The sequence below is a fragment of the Misgurnus anguillicaudatus genome, chromosome 17 (genome assembly GCF_027580225.2).
Source record: "Misgurnus anguillicaudatus chromosome 17, ASM2758022v2, whole genome shotgun sequence".
In the NCBI taxonomy this organism is placed as follows: domain Eukaryota; kingdom Metazoa; phylum Chordata; class Actinopteri; order Cypriniformes; family Cobitidae; genus Misgurnus; species Misgurnus anguillicaudatus.
In genome coordinates this window covers 21,739,131-21,744,257 of record NC_073353.2, presented here as the reverse complement: position 1 = coordinate 21,744,257, position 5,127 = coordinate 21,739,131, and positions in this window count along the sequence as shown.

Here is a 5,127-nt window from a genome sequence, read left to right as displayed (position 1 = left end):
ACTGATTGGTCTGAGAAAATCGTCACTACCAGCGTCAATGCTAAACACAAGATTAGCTTTACCTTCGTGTTTGCGTTGTCTCAAGCAAACCTATTGTCATCTGTGCTTTGTTGTGAGTTCCCAAACTCCCTTTTAGGGGTGAAAAACATCCACAGTCTGAGAATCAGGAACACTATACCAATGTTTTTCTTGCAGTTTGTGGCAGCACATCCAATGTCGACTGACGCCACGAGTGTTTTTACAGAAATTGTCATGTTAGTCAGAGGTAGTGATAAACATGATGTGCAAACATCTGTTTTTGGTGGTAAATTTATATTTGGTGGCAGACTAACAAATAAATAAATGTATGGGAAACACTGCATTCCAATGATGCTCGCGCCCACTTTTTGTATGATGTCACAGCAGTAGGGAGCACAAATATAATGACACGCGGCACGCCTATAATCCCTGCTTCTCTTAAGTGGTACTAAACTCAATGGAAAAGCTAACCAAGCCAAAGAAAGGTGAGCTGACACGACCTGACCCGTCGGGTATTATGTAATGGAAAAGCGCTAAAAGGTACACGCTGGTACCTTACAGGTACATACACTCACCTAAAGAATTAATAGGAACAGCTGTTCATTTTCTCATTAATGTAATTATCTTATCAACCAATAACATGGCAGTTGATTCAATGCATTTAGGGGTGTGGTCCTGGTCAAGAAAATCTCCTGAACTCTCCTGAACCATAAATCTCCTGAACCCCAAACTGAATGTCAGAATGGAAAACAAAAACGCGTGGCATGGTTGTTGGTGCCAGACGGGCCAATCTGCTCAGTTACTAGGATTTTCATGCATAACCATTTCTAGGGTTTACAAAGAATGGAAAAACATCCGGTATGCGTCAGTCCTGTGAGCGAAAATGCCTTGTTGATGCTAGAGGTCAGAGGAGAATGGGCCAACTGATTCAAGCTGATAGAAGAGCAACTTTGACTGAAATAAACACTCGTTACAACCGAGGTAAGCAGCAAAGCATTTGTGAAGCCATAACACACACAACCTTGAGGTGGATGGACTACAACAGCAGGAGACCCCACCGGGTACCACTAATCTTTTCTACACATAGGAAAAAGAGGCTACAATTTGCACAAGCTCACCAAAATTGGACAATTGAAGACAGGAAAAATGTTGCCTGGTCTGATGAGTCTCGATTTCTGTTTAGACATTCAGACTGTAGCGTCAGAATTTGGCGTAAACAGAATGAGAACATGGTTCGATCATGCCTTGTTACCCCTGTGCAAGCTGGCGGTGGTGGTGCAATGGTGTGGGGGATGTTTTCTTGGCACACTTTAGGCACCTTAGTGCCAATTGGGCATAATTTAAATGCTACTGCCTACCTGAGCATTGTTTCTGACCATGTCCATCCCTTTATGACCACCATGTACCCATCCTGTGATGGCAACTTCCAGCAGGATAATGCACTATGTCACAAAACTCGAATCATTTCAAATTGGTTTCTTGAACATGACAATGAGTTCACTGTACTAAAATGGCCCCCACAGTCCCCAGATCTCAACCCAATAGAGCATCTTTGGGATGTGGTGGAATGAGAGCTTCGTGCCCTGAACAACTTGGTACAACCTTTTTACCCTTTTTATTCTAAGAATGTATATTAAACCAGGCTGCTGAAAAGCATATTTAATCAAGCTTACTATATATGACTTCCCTAAGCTTTAGGACATCTCATCTCACACTATTTGGACTGATACCTCAAATCCAGTGGCTGGTTGAGGACAGATATGCCATTACTTTTCCAAGCCTGAAAGATGATAAAAACAAATCCCATAGTCCAAACTGAATGGAAAACATGGTCGACACTTTGAACCAGAAAGAAACACTCATGCTAGAATGTTGCAATACCCTAGCAACCATTGAGAACACCCTAGAAACCACATAGCAATATACTACAACATCTCAAGATGCCTTAGTAACCACCTGCTAATCAATCACAACATTCTAGCAACTTAGCATGAAGTATAAAGTAAAGTTATATTGTGGACTCCTGGACAAATCAACATTGATTTTTTTTCTTATGCCAAACTGGGAGAGCTTAAATGCTAATAACACCGGTCAGGGTTTTATTTAAAAAATGCAAAGCTTTAATTCACAAATCCCCTTGGAAAGGTTTTGGCAAATGTTTTTATAGACCAAAGTGTTGAAATATTATCACATTATTAAACTGGGTAACTCAAATGTGTCATAAGAATGCAAATCTCAGATTTCTAAAAAAATAAAATTAACCATCATGATTTGATCATAAAAAATATCTGTTACTAAAAACTGGATAGTTTGGAAGCAACCCACAATACATTTTTAGTACTTTGTGAAACAGCAGAAATGTGGCTGAGGGCCATAAGAGCAGCTCTTTCGTTGAGCCTGTGCTTTAATATCAAATGACAAACATATTCTTTTGCAGTGCTATAGTGTGGGTCATATGACATTTTATAGCCACCGAAAGCTATAAGCTCTCAACATTATAGCACCAGCTCCCAGCATGATCAAGTAATATCACTGACTGACATAATAACTCTGCTATATTAATAGGCCTACTGTTTGCACCCTTGATCAAGTTACTCCGACTATATGCATACTGACACTTTAGCTAAGATGCAGTTAAATAAAGTAAATTATTTTCACATTATTCAGATCTAAAAAGAGATTAAAGGTGCTATGAAAAGACCCTTCAAAGAAACAGCTTGCGTGCATTTATATTTGTTTTAATATGATGAAGTGTGTTTGTCACCCACGTCTGGACGCATTAGACCTTGGCCAAGCATCCTTGCAACGCCCCCTGCTTAATATTATTCAGATATTTGAAAATGAATCATTCTAAGAAAAACATTTTCTCATTTTAATTACAAACAAATTAAGTACAGTCTGGCACGAGATCACACAATGATTAAAGTATTTTTTTTGGATTATTTACTCACAACTGTATAGTATTTTTTCTTCCGAATAAAAAAGGAGAATTTTTCCACACATGCCATTCAACATCATTGATCACGGGCTGCCAAGTACCTAAAAGGACATAAAGATTTAGATTTTTGGTTATGAATGTCCAACCTGTGCCATAGCACATATACACTCACCTAAAGGATTATTAGGAACACCTGTTCAATTTCTCATTTATGCAATTATCTAATCAACCAATCATATGGCAGTTGCTTTATTGCATTTAGGGGTGTGGTCCTGGTCAAGACAATCTCCTGAACTCCAAACTGAATGTCAGAATGGGAAAGAAAGGTGATTTAAGCAATTTTGAGCGAGGCATGGTTGTTGGTGCCAGACGGGCATATCTGAGTATTTCACAATCTGCTCAGTTACTGGGATTTTCACGCACAACCATTTCTAGGGTTTACAAAGAATGGTGTTAAAGGGAAAAACATCCAGTATGCAGCAGTCCTGTGGGCGAAAATGCTGTGTTGATGCTAGAGGTCAGAGGAGAATAGGCTGACTGATTCAACTGATAGAAGAGCAACTTTGACTGAAATAAACACTCATTTCCACCGAGGTATGCAGCAAAGCATTTGTGAAGCCACAACACGCACAACCTTGAGGCGGATGGGCTACAACAGCAGAAGACTCCACCGGGTACCACTCATCTCCACTACAAATAGGAAAAAGAGGCTACAATTTGCACGAGCTCACCAAAATTGGACAGTTGAAGACTGGAAAAATGTTGCCTGGTCTGATGAGTCTCGATTTCTGTTAAGACATTCAGATGGTAGAGTCAGAATTTGGCGAAACAGAATGAGAACATGGATCCATCATGCCTTGTTACCACTGTGCAGACTGGTGGTGGTGGTGTAATGGTGTGGGGGATGTTTTCTTGGCACACTTTAGGCCCCTTAGTGCCAATTGGGCATCGTTTAAATGCCACGGCCTACCTGAGCATTGTTTCTGACCATGTCCATCATGACCACCATGTACCCATCCTCTGATAGCTACTTCCAGCAGGATAATGCACCACGTCACAAAGCTCGAATCATCTCAGACTGGTTTCTTGAACATGACAATGAGTTCACTGTACTAAAATGGCCCCCACAGTCACTAGATCTCAACTCAATAGAGCATATTTTGGATGTGGTGGAACGGGAGCTTCATACCCTGGATGTGCATCCCACAAATGTCCATCAACTGCAAGATGCTGATCAATCTTATCAATATGGGCCAACATTTCTAAAGAATGCTTTCAGCACCTTGTTGAATCTATGCCACGTAGAATTAAGGCAGTTCTGAAGGCGAAGGGGGGTCAAACACAGTATTAGTATGGTGTTCCTAATAATCCTTTAGGTGAGTGTATTTGACGGATGCTTTTATCCAAATGCGACTTCTAGTTCATTACAACACTTTGAACTATTTCAACTTTATTTTATAACTTGCAGCAACCCATCACTAGTCAAGATCAAAGTCTAAATGACTTGTAAATCAAAGTTGATTATACTTAAAATCCCGCCAACAGCCATGAAGTAATGGTTGTGTCTTCACGAGCTGGACACATTAAAGAGTCAACACCGATAAGAGTGACCGGGAGAGATCAAATGAAGTAGCTTTTTAATTGCAGTAGAGAGGCTATTAGTGATGCACCCACACAGAACCAAGAAAATCTATATAAATTAATAAAACTTAGAAAAGGGGAGAAAGAGGAACATACGAGAAGAAAACAGCAGGGAGATTCAGTCACTTTCAGTAGACGTGATAAATAGAGAAAAGGGCAAGATGAAAGATGGGGACAGGACCTGGTAAGGGTACCTTACTAAACAAACAAAGAGTCACCTTTCCAAAGGTGAGGAAAGGTAAACAAAAACTCCCCAAGAGTTTACTTTAGTGTCATCTGTATCTGTCTGGTTGCTCCTTGTCATTCCCTTATTTATCATACCCTTATCCAATGTCCAGTTATACTGTACCTTCTTAGAAGAGAAGGTAGAGCGGTCAATGGAGTGGTAGGTACCCTTTCAAAAAGTACATATTTGTACCTAATGAGTGCATATTAATAAGTTAAAAGTACCAATTACTGACAAATGCATACAGATCTGTACCTAAATGGTAGATATTAGGACCTTTTTAAGGGTACGGTACCAGTGACAG